At 37.7% G+C, this 12,651-nt stretch overlaps 1 protein-coding gene across 1 annotated transcript in view; it reads right to left on the bottom strand.

Annotated features, from left to right (window-relative positions):
- The window catches only part of ETS1 (ETS proto-oncogene 1, transcription factor), a 182,295-nt gene extending 171,037 nt beyond the window's left edge, over positions 1 to 11,258 (bottom strand). The window contains exon 1 of the mRNA XM_044668336.1: positions 11,185 to 11,258. The gene's annotated coding sequence lies outside the window, so the exon portion shown is untranslated. The remainder of the gene's footprint in view (positions 1 to 11,184) is intronic.
- Between the last annotated feature and the right edge of the window lie 1,393 nt (positions 11,259 to 12,651).

Here is a 12,651-nt window from a genome sequence, read left to right as displayed (position 1 = left end):
AAAATTACAACACATATAAGTATCTAAATAAATTGAGAGGGTGAAACTCTCTTGGACAAACAGAAGTGGACATATGTGAATATCTGTGTGAGCTTTGAGGTTGGTTTAATAATTCCTAAAAACATTTGGTGGACTTTGCGATGGGTGTTTAAGCATATCCCCTCTTAATGTTGTTAATTGGTTCTGGAAAAAAAAAAAAGATGATTTTAAGTAAACAAAGAACAGTTTGTTCCATGTGAGCAATGCTGTGAACATTATAAATGGGCAATCAGCCGAACATTGTTACCATGGGGTTTGGCAACCTTTCAGTGGGGTTTGGTTATACTGGATTAACAATGTTATTGTGAAGAAAAAAAAATTAGCATTAGTCAATCAGCTTCATTCAAGGTAAGCCTGTACTCTACCAGTGCTCCCTTCCTATGACCCTATTCTACCAGGAATTACATGGTACACGCCACGTAAGTAGCCAAAGAGCCATTGCTGGGAAATGAAGCCAGGAAGTAGATTGAACTAGGTACCTCTCACTCTTGATCTCCCTTCATAAGGGGTTACCATGTGGTAACTTTTCAGTAGGTAGAAAGGCAAGTAGGCTTTTCCTTAATCTCTTTCATTTGAACAAGAAATCTCTCTATTGGAAATCTATTTTTGAATAGACCTTTAGACCAATTAATGCCTCAGCTTTATCTCTTTCCACTGTTACTTCTCTCTTTACCACCCATCCCCATTTGAACAAGTGACCTAAAAATCAGGTAAATTTATTTTCCGATTCTCAAAATAACTTCATCCTCTAATAATACATGATACTTTCTAATGTCAGATTTGCTATTGTTCACATGATATCGATCCAGTGCCAATTAAATCTCAAGCTCAATTAGTAACTCGGATACTTAAAGCTCCCCCAGGAGCAGAACAATGTGAGAGTATTAAATGTTTGAAGTTTAGAGTTGGAAGGGACCTTAGAGATCCAGTCCTTTTATATGATACACTGTTATACTTTTTAAAGCCCTGTCTAATACTAGGATACTTTCTCAAAAAATAAGTGTTTGAGGTTTATGGGAAGCAGATTGTGACTCAATAGAAGGAAGAATTAAGTTCCTAATAACTAAAGGCATCTGAAAATTAAATAATCTGTCTCATGAGGTAGAAAATTCTCCAAAGAGTATGACCATTTGCCAAAGATAATGCAGAGAAGACGTGTGTATGAAGTAGACAGTTATAATACATTACTTCAATCTTTCCCTACTCTAAGATTCTGTGATGTTAAATTTTTGTATCAGAAGCTTGAAATTTATTGAGATATCTTTGAATATTCCTCTTTATTTCTTATTAATTTGTGACTAAAACTACCCCACCCCAAATTATTTTGGATTCTGGAAACTGCTTTTTAGGAAGTCAAAGCATGTACTCAGTTAAGTACAGAAGGGAGATACTGGATCATATAAGAAAATATTTGCATTGATCTTGAAGCCATCAAGGATGGAGGCAAGAATGTCAGTCCTTAGCACTGAAAACTAACCTGAAATCAGCAATTTGTTTCATCTAGTCAGTTCGGACTGCTTCCCTTCTGCCTCCCCTCTCTCTGAGCCCTTGTTTGGAATGTACCCCTTCCTTATCACTTCCTGCTAAATTCTTCCTTCCTTCACAGATCAGCTCCAAAATGAAGTCTTCGCTGATCTTTCCAGCTGAAAACGGTCTTAAGTCCTTAAGTTTCTTTAGACAGTCTTTCTGGATTTCCTTTTTTGTCAATATCGCACCACATATTTTCTTGCTATACTCCCCCTTGCCCCAGGAAAATGGCAGCACCTTGAGGACAGGGATTGTATGTTTTTTTTTTCTTTTTTAACTTTTGTATCCACAATATGCAACAGAGAACTAAAGTGCTTTGCATCTACTAGCCTTAACTCAATAACCACTTCTAAATGGCAAAGGGCTAAAAGTGGATTTCAGTCAATGACAAAAATGATTCCATAGTCTATCTTTCAAATAGTACCCCTAAAGTCCTCCTGATAGCTCTAGGGAAGATTCATTCATATTTGCCTCATCATCACAGCACAAAGCACAGTATTTTGCCCCTTGTAGAAGCTCAGTTTTTGTTTTTTTTAATGAGTAGATGAATGAATGAATTTAGTTTTTGCTTCTTTGTTTTTAACCTTTACTTTCTTTCTGTCTTAGAATCAATACTAAATTTTGGTTCCAAGGCAGAAGACTGGTAACTGGTTGGCATTGGGGTTGAAGAATTTGTCCAGGATCACACAGCTACAAAGTGTCTGAGGCTTTGAACCCAGGACCTCCCATCTACATCCTGGCTCTCTATCCACTGAGCCATCTAGCTGCCCCTGAATTTAGGTTTAAGGGATGGTTTTAAGAGCTCATTCACCCATTTTTCACAATCAAGAATGTTAGCTACAGTATGACCTTTGGTTAGCTTCTTGATCAAATCTAAATAATGGATAAACTTTAAGACTGAAAATACCACAGAATTTTTGCAGCCAAAAAAGTCCCCAGAGAGCATGAGAATTTAAATAATTGTTATTTTCAGTCTTTTAGTGTGTTTAGGGTGTGGCATTCAACACTAAATTTAGATATGGCCCCAACTCTTAAGGAGACTGGAGACACAATGAAGAAGTTATGAATACAGAGACATGCTGACAAAACCATTAAAAAAAATATGGACAATGTCACTCTAAATGGAATAATTGAGCATCTTGGAACCAAAAGTCCCTAAATGCTTTGATCTTCCCCATATTCTTGTGTTATATTGAATTCTTATTCTCAGAAGGAAGACTCATTCATTTTACAGTCATATGTTCACAGATTTAGAACCAGAAGTGCCATCAGAAGTTATTCTGCCCCTCATTTTAGAGACCCAGAGAAGGCAAGTAACTTTGCTAAGGTTACACAGGTTCTAAGTAGCAGAGTCAGGATTAGAACCCAATCCAGTATTCTTTGTGCTGTCACCATGCTGTCCTGACTCTTGAGTTTTGTGTTAACTATACAGGTTGAAATTGTTACTCCACACTGATGAAAAGATGAGCATGATACTGGAAAGGGACTTGGGAGAATCATAGGATTTTAGAACTATAAGAGATTTTTCTAATTTTTTTAATACTGAATTTAACAAACATCAGCAAACACAATCCCTTCAGTATGCAAAGAGTACAAAGAGAATTGGGTATGAAACTGAATTTCTATTACCTAGGCTGTTTTTAAGCTATGTTCAATTTATTACAATAGTATTGAGGCTGCTCACCTTGTCTAAACACTTCATTGTTGTGGTTTTATTGCATCACTCCCTATCTCCACTCCGAAGATTTCCCTATACATAATAGAAGTCTTCCTTTGTAATAAAAGATAGCAAAAAATTTACATATTTTCCAAGTCTGAAAATAAATGCAATAAAATAGCCAGCACTAATATAGCACTTTAAGGTTTGCAAAGTTTTCTCATAACATTTTTACAATAACCCTAGGTGGATAGGTGTTGTTAAGAGAATTGAAGGAGACAGAGGGTAAGTGATTTGCCCAAGGTCATACAGCTAGTGTCTGAGGCCATATATAATAATTATAATAACTATGATTTATATAGTGCCTACTATGTGTCAAACACCATACTAAGTACTTTTCAAAATATCATCTCATTTCATCTTCACAATAACCCTGGAAGATAGTTGCTGTTATTTTTCCCATTTTACAAATGAGCAAACTGAGTCAAACAGAGGTGAAGTGATTACTTTAAGGTCATATAGCTAGGAAGTATTTGAGGTCATATTTGAACTCATGTCTTCCTAACATCCAAGTCCTGTGCTCTAGTTCCACCACATTGTCTCATTCTTTATTACCTAGTACTTAAAGAGATTACAGAGGATCGTTTTATCCTTATTTTACAGAGAGAGAAACTGAGACTTAGAGATTAAATGACTTTTTTCAAAGTAATGGAATAGCCTGGACTAGAATCCAGGTGTCCTGTTTCCCCAGTCTCTTTATATTTTACTTCCTAGTGCAATGGTACTTAGGTATTCACTAAATGGTCCCTTACCTACACCCTCACACAGAGCAGTTCTCCATTATCCAAGGATACCTAACCTGATTTCATAGAATAGGTATCATTCATGTCTGCACTATAATCCCAGGTATATGCAACAAACTCTGAGATCAATCCTTTGTCTAAGGGTTAGGAATCAACTTATTATTCAAGATTGCACAACAGAAGTGGGAAAACATTGCCACTTCCTGAGACAGATGCCTCTTTAGCAATTTGACATAAATATAAAGAACTAGCAAGTCTCCAAGAGAAGATTGACAGAATTATAATTTTCTTTATCATATTTAATATCAACCAGGAATTCTTTAGGAAATTTTCTGTTGATACAGAGAAATCAAAGGACAACTGAATAGAGTTCAACCATGATGATGACTCCTTTTTTGAGCTACTACTATTATTCTCCAGGAATGTCTACCCCATGACATCTGTAGGCTTTCAGAACAAACTCTGAAACTGGAGTTTTTGGCAATAAACACAGGAACTTTTTTTTAATGGATTGGAGGGACAGAGAAGGGAAAGGAATTTCTGGGGGCCACCTATGAAAAAGAGGCTCTCTGGCGAGGAAGCAGAGACTACTGGGGACAGGGCCACAATAATATGGAAAATCTTCAATAGTTTGATGCTTAAGGTCAGTGACTATCTTATTTTATCATCTGGGTTTCTCCAGAACCTTGTGTGGTCCCTTCCATGAAGTCTAAGCCTGATCAGTATGTTGTATTGAATTGAATCAAAATGGAATGAAAATGAAGTTGAACTTAAAAGTGAACAGAAGCTTGATTTTTATTTGGTGAAATTTCAAGTTGTGTCTTTGGTCTTTGGAGCAATAAAATAATATTTTAGCTTCATTATCTTCATCTAAAAATGAATTAGATTAGATGATCTCTAGGCTGTCTTCCTATTAAAAATCATATAATTTTATGAATATTAAAACTATAATAGTATATTATAATAGTATATTAATGAATAAATGATAATGTTTTCCTATTACTTCTAGAATCTAATATAAACTCCCCTCTTTGGCTTTTTAAGCTCTTCATGATCTGTGTTCTTCTTGTCTTTCTAGCCTTTTTACATATTACACTCCTTTTACTCTAAGGTCCAATCCTACTGACCCTTGTTGTTGTTTTTCAGTCACGTCCAACTCTTTGTGACCCCACTTGAGGTTTTCTTGGCAGAGATACTGGAGTGGTTTGCCATTTCCTTCCTCAGCTCATCTTATAGATGAGGAAACTGAAGCAAACTTGCTGAAATCACATAGCTAGTAAGTATCTGAGGCCAGACTTGAACTCTCAAATATGAGCTTTCCTCACTTCAGTCCTGGTACTCTATCCACTGTACCACCTAGCTGCCCCTCATTCTGACCTACTTGTTCCTTTTATAAAACAGTCCATCTCTAGCTTTTGCCCTTGCTATTCTCCATGCCTGGAATGCTCTCCCTCCTAATCTCTACTTCTTAGAATCATCAGTTTCCTTTAAAATTCAGAAAAAAAGGCAACTTTGGCATGAGAGTTTTCTCAGACCTTCCTTTCTCCCTCAACTTCAAGTTAGTAACTTCTCCTTTAAAGTTACATGGCATGTACTTTGTACCTATGTATATGTGTGTCATATAGACATGTATGTACAGGTTGTCCCCTCTCCCCTGTTAGAATATAAGTTCCTTGAGGGCATGAACTGTTTTTGCTGTTTCACCAATGCTTGGGATACTACCTGGTTCATAGTGACTGCTCAGGAAATGCTTATTGATTAATTGATATTACTTTGCTGTTTAGTAATTCAAAAGTCACATGCCAACTAAAAGATAGCCAAGGACTTTTCTGGGTTTACTCTTCTTCCTGAGAGTCTCTAGTTACGGCTCTCTGACCTCTTATCTAGACTAAGCAACCCTCCCTCAATTGGTTTAGCCAAGTTTTGTTGATAATAATTAGCCTTACAAGCTTCTCTATTTTAAATAACTTGAATGATGGGGTTTTCCACGCTACCACTTCCCTTGGGAAAACCGTATAACAGTTCTTCCTGTTAAAGATATTTTATTGACATTTGACCTAAAAATTGGCTTCTTTCTGTTCATTCCTTTGCTTACTGTGATCTTGGTTCATTACACATTTCTTCTCCCTCTAAATTCTTGGCATATCCCCATTTTTTTGAGGGAGATTGGCTTATTCAACTCCAACATTCTCATCATCTTCCTAAAAAAGGAAATTGGCTCTTCCCTGATTGGGGAAAGATTATGAACTCAAAATGAGGAGACTTGAGATCAAGCCCTGACTGTGCCGCCTAAGAGCCATGTGATCTCAAGCAACTTATTTTACCTCTCTGGTCTTACTGCCCCCACTACAAAATGAGAGTTCTTGACTAGCTTGTCTATAAGATTCCTCTCAACTTTCGAAATCCTTGCCTCTGATTTTACCATAGCTTTCACTGAGCTCCTTTGACTCTATAGTACGTACAGTCTTGTATGATGGCATTAGCTTTTAGTTATATATTAATTTTATTGTTAACTATTATCGCCTTGTGCATGAATGTCATCCCTCCAACTATATGATAAACTTATGGGAGGTATGGAGGGAGAAACATCTGCTTCCTTTTCTATTCCCAAAAGAGCACCTTGTACAAGGCAAGGTAAGGCAATTGGTGTTCAATAAGTATTCATTAACTGATTTACAAATGGATTATGCTCAGTAAATAATTTTTGATGGATTAGTAGGATGAATTAGTCTTTCCTCCTTCAATGAACCAGATCTCTTCAGCAAAATTAACATGTTTCTGACAAAAAATGTTAAAAGACCAAATGTACTATCACAGAACTTCAATGAAAAGTTCTGTGTCTCCATGTTGGAATGAATAGGAAAGAGGAAAAAAACATTTATTAAGCACCTACTTTGTGTCAGAAACAATGCCAAGTACCTTACAAATATTATTTCATGTGATCCTTACAATAACCCTGGCAGTAGGTGCTGTTATAATCCCCATTTTCCAGTTGAGGAAATTGGGACAAATAGAAATTAAGTTACTTTGCCCAGGGTCACACTGAATGTCTGATGTCAGGTTTTAATATGGGTCTTGCTGGATCCAGGACCAGTGCTCTATTTATTATACCAACTAGGAACTGTTTCATAATGATTCATAAAGTATGGCGACCACTGGAGAAAATGATGTATAAAATTTTGTAACTCCAGGAATAAAGAAGACCATCCTCAATTAGACGAAGTCTTTTGGGAGTCCAGTTTGATGCCCAGAGAAAACTTGAAGTTTAAAACTTGTATTGAGAAAGTATACCTTGCTTTAATGGTACAGTCTTCTAAAAGAGGCATTGTATTCTTCACCCAAGAATCAACCCTGGGAGATAGGTGCTGTTATTATCCCCATTTTACAGTTGAAGTAACTGAGGCAAACAGATGGCTCAGTGGATAGAGAACTGGGCCTGGAATCAGGAAGAAAAGTTCAAATCATCTTAGACACTCACTAACTATGTAACCTAAGGCAATTCACTTAAGCTGTCTAATCCACTGGAGAAGGAAATGGAAAAGGATCCGAGCATCTTTCAAAAAAAACAAAACACTAATATAGGATCACAAAGAGTTGGATATGACTAACAACAACCAACGTCACATAGTAAGTATCTTAGGCTGGATTTAAACTCAGGTTTCCTGTCTCCTGGACCAGCACTCTGTCTATCCACTGTATCACTTGGTTGCCTTAAATGCTAATCTCTTTTTGCTCTGGGCATGTTTCTAAAACTATGAATTGTAGAGACAGTGCTGAGCTAAGTTAGTAGGTAGAATTATCTCATCTGGGAGCTGCCCAGACCAATGAAATCACATATCTGGTCTATATCCCCTTTGAACAGTTTGAGAGGAAGAGGAGAGTGAATAATGGTGAAAGAAATAATTCTGTATCTTCCTGTAGAACCTGTCTTCCTGTCCCAGCTTATTCATAATTAGAGGAATAGAGAAGACCCATTCATCCTTTTTCCAAATCATTGAGAGCCCCAACAGAGGTTTTAGGTATAATAAAAATGGTACCACACCTGAAATCTGTGGATAAGGGTAATAACCATGGCATCTCACCCACCAAGTAACTTCATTAAGAGAGAAATGAGAGATTTGAACATTGGGGAGCAGATGTGACTAGCCAAAGTAGTCACTGCAGTCACTAGAATCCTGAATATTTGCTGATTGCCATCAGAAATCATTGGTGAAAAATGAAAAATCTGACTTTGAGATTCAAAAAGAAGTGGTTTTTTGAGAAAGATTTATGTATTTACTAAAAAAAAAGAGATAATGAGCACTGGAGTTCTCAGGAAGGAATTATGTGTGACCATTAAGGGCTCTAAGTCTGGCAAAGGGGAGAAATCTGACCTTAATTAACTCTCCTTTTTCTTAAACCCAAGTTTCTCTCTCTATCCTACTTAAAATCCATACTACACTGTTTCATTCTCTCAACAAATATTTATGGACTTCCTACTATATTATATATTAGGCACCATGGTTGGCACTCCTGAAGGAGAGAAACCTTCCCTTCAAGGAATTTTCCTTCTAGTTTAGATATTTTGGTCATTTACTTATGAAATCACATATATGGCAAGTTTAGGTATTTCAGTCATTTGCTTATGTATCACATGTATTGGTAATCAAAATATGTAAATCATCCTAAGAATTGAGAATTATAATATCTAACATGACGATGTGTAAGGAAAAATAAAAGTGCCACAAGTAAGCTGAAAAAAAAAGGGAGGGAGCAAATCAGAACATAATTAGTGTGCCATATGGCAGAGGAGGAAAGTTTTTTCACTAGCTTGAGAGTTCATGCAGCAGTTTGCTTAGAGAAACATAACTGAATGTATAGAAGGGTTCTATACAGAGAGATGGTATTCCAACAACAGGTGCTTCTTTCAGCAGGCTATTGGGAAATAAAGGAGAATGTCCCATCAATGTACTACACCAGGCAAGGTGAAGGAAAGGGCTGTGTGATGGAAAGGAGCTACTAATTAGAAATCAAGCTCAGTTCTTTGCACCTTCAAAAATTTTTCCACTATAAGAGTCGATCATTCCTACTTTACCAAAACAAAATATTTAAGACCTGGCATGTGTATTTTGGGGTTTTTAACATGTTATATCTGTTCTTTTATTTATTTTCACAGTCTTCATGAAATAGATAAGGTCAGTGATTTCACTGACATAGAGAATTCTCAAGGCAAGCCCCTTTATCAATGCAATTCAGTGCTTTTCTCTGTAATTTCTACACTCAGAAAGCATTACCTAGATCAATAAGAAGTTAAATGACTTGCCCAGAGTCACACAGCCAGGATGTATCAGAAGCAGAATTTAAACCCAAGTCTACCTGATTCCATGATAGATGATAGAATCTATCCACTATTCTATCATAAGCAGATGAGATGCATATTAATGTTCACATTTCAGAGACATCAGCATCATAGAAATAGTGAGAGGTAAAAACCAGCTGGCATGAATCCCAGCTCGTATTCTTTCTTTGACGAGGCCATACAGCCATCATCTTTTAGATAATTATTCAGACAGTTCAATTTGGTCAGTGTTTCCTCCCCACCTACTAAGGTTCCAGGCTGCCAGAGGTGTAACGGCCCTATCCTTATTCACCTTAATCTCTGCCTCCCCTCCACACCCAGCCAGAGCATTTGTGGGGAAGAACTTAGGTCCCAGAGAGACCTTTCCTGTTAGGATTCTGATTTTGGCCTCTAGGACCCATCAGCTGCAGAATCAGGACGGAAGAGATTGGGTGGCTGCTGCTGCTGTTTGTTATTTCACCATTGAATTGGCAAGGATGGGGACTGTTGATTTACAATTAGAAGCAGCATGCCTTCTCCAAATATTAATATTAATAACTTTAATAGTGAGCACATGAAAAGAGCTTTTCATCTTCAAAGAACTTTGCCAGCATTAAGTCATTAGTCCTCCCTTCCCTGAAACAACAGGTTAAGTTTGAACAAAACCAATAAAGGCAGGAACAGCAACAATCCCAACCCTATGACCCCACGGCTAAGAAGCGAAAACCTTCTCTCCCCAGATAAAAAGGAAGAGATGAAATCCAGAAGCCCAAGGGATGAAAGAGTCGAAGTGTCAAGACTTTTCCAAATCAAATGAATCTGCCTAGGTTATCACTCTTAGATCTGTATTTCCTGTTGTTTAACAAATATCTCTTTTCCAGTTGCACAACAGTGGTATGAAGCAGGAAGAAAATTGGTCTTAAGATCAGAAAAATTTATCCACAGTGCAATAAGTAAAACCTCTGTGAAGAAATTTCACAGTCCCAGAGCTACCCTGGTTTATTAAACTCTTTGCTCACAAAAGATGCTAAGGAAAAAGAGGCTGTGGGGAGAACTTAGCTCCAGATTACAAGACGCATGCAAAGGTAGAAATGCCTGTCGGAAATACAGAATGAGAAGGAATCACCACTTCATACCTACAGTTTCTTCCAAGCCTGTCCTCAAATGCCAGTCACATTCTATAGTTCGGGGGGATGGAGGGGTGGGCAGAGAGAAAAAAGAAATCTCTCAATGGAGACTTCCTTGTCTCACCTACAATTTTATGGGCTGCTCAGTACTTTGGTTGCTGGGAGATATAACCCAGGAGAGGAAAAAGAAAAAGAAAACACAACAAGCCAACTTAGGTTTGCAGGATTCAAATAGTTTGCAATTTCCTCTCCATAGAAGCAATTCATTAAGCTGAAGGGGAAAAAAATGTAAAATGATAGCCTCAATAGGAGAGAAAGACAAAAAGAAACTTCAATCTTTTAACTGCAGCTTTATTCTTTTGGAAAGGTTCCAATATGCCAAAGAAAAGCTTCATGGTCTTGACAAGTAAATCGAAAACTCTCTGAAACACACAGGATTTTGCCTTTTAAAAGTCAGACAAGGGGGTAGGGGGAGGCGGTGGAGAGGGTAGAGGGCGGGGATGAACATAGATAGAATTCTAAAATGCATACATTTTAAACTATACCAAAGAGGTTAGCAACTAATGATGAATATTGGCATTTAGGAAACCTGTTTAGGGAAAACACAAACGAATTTTAAAAGAGAAAAAGAAAGCTCATTCCTGTCTTGGAAGATCCCCACCTTTTAGTTCCCCTAAAAAAAATAAAAGAAAGATAGATTCAGAAATTCCACACCTCACTTACGACTTTGCTGATTCAGAGGCAGAGTGAAGGATGTGTCCTGAGCTTCCCACACTTGACTGTGGTTTCTTTCCAACTACCTGCGGGAATCCTCTGTTCAGAGGCTAAAGAGGATGCAAGGACCATAATGTTCCTAATAGATTTGCCTCCATAAATTGGGGGGTGTGGTCAAACTAGAGAAAGATGGGGGGCGGGGGGAGGAGAAGGGGGATTGTAATCCTAGGCTAGCCTCTGATAACATCAAAGTAGCAACAGCATGAGAAGCCAGCCTGCTAGCTTTGTCCAGAGAGTAAAGCTGCTGCCACTGGTTGGGGCAAGAGGGTCCTGGCTGATTCCTCACTTCACCACTCCGCTCCTAACGAATACACTGGAGTTTGAGGAGGAATAGCCTTCCTTTGTGGAATGTCATTGGATTCCGTTATATGCCTGTGCATTAAGTCTAGTCTCTACGGTGATTTTATATTTGTGAAATGTTCCACATTGCTTTGACTTCCTTTTAGCTCCAAATCTCAAAATCCTTTCCCGTGCACATACACCCATACAGACACTCATATACACACCCACCCCAGAGCACAGACATAGGCACAGAGGAATAATATACTTGTATAATAGAAACCTGTCCAGATAATTCAGATATATGTTTACAAAGCATTTTCCTCGAAATAACTGTGAGATATGGGAAGTAAAAGTATAATTCCCATTTTACAGATGAGGAAATTGAGGCTCAGGATCATAGCATCACAAATTTGGAGCTAGGAGGGAACTGAGAGTCCATCTATGCCAACAGTTTCATTTTACAGAGGAAGGAAATGATTTATCTGAGTTCACACAAGGAGTACATTGCAAAGGCAGGATTTGAAACCATGTCCTCTTAATTCCAGGTCCAGTGTTTTTATTTTCTATGCCCCTAATGTCTCTGTCAAACTTCAAAGTACCTACAATAATTTTTATTTCACGTAGGAGAGAGATAATGAGGAAAGAATACTTCTGTAAGCTCAGAAAATTTGTCTTGCATCCTAGAACTATAGATTGCCAGGGACTTACAGAGGATCATGCTCATTTATCTCTATTTGTCTGATATTTAATGCCTTAAATAACTTAATGAAAACCAAAGAGAACATAGCTATTTTGAATAGAGCCAGTCCAATGGAAACCTGGAGATGGATGTCACTGAGAAGTAAAATTAAAATGCCTACTTTACTTAGGGCAGCTTTAGTTCTGTGTATGCTATTTCATAGACCCTGACAGTAGTGTAAAAGTCTCCTGTCAGCTCTCAGTGAGCTAAGGTGGTGTCTGTTCACATAAATAAGAGTCAGGAAGACCTAGGTTCAAATTCTTCCTCAGATGCTTATTAGGTATATGGCCCTTAGCATATCACTTTCTCTCTCTCTCTCTCTCTCTCTCTCTCTCTCTCTCTCTCTCTCTCTCTCTCTCTCTCTCTCTCTCTCTCTCTCTCTCTCT

This window comes from Gracilinanus agilis, chromosome 3 (assembly GCF_016433145.1).
Source record: "Gracilinanus agilis isolate LMUSP501 chromosome 3, AgileGrace, whole genome shotgun sequence".
NCBI lineage: Eukaryota > Metazoa > Chordata > Mammalia > Didelphimorphia > Didelphidae > Gracilinanus > Gracilinanus agilis.
This window is presented reverse-complemented; position numbering and strand designations above follow the sequence as displayed.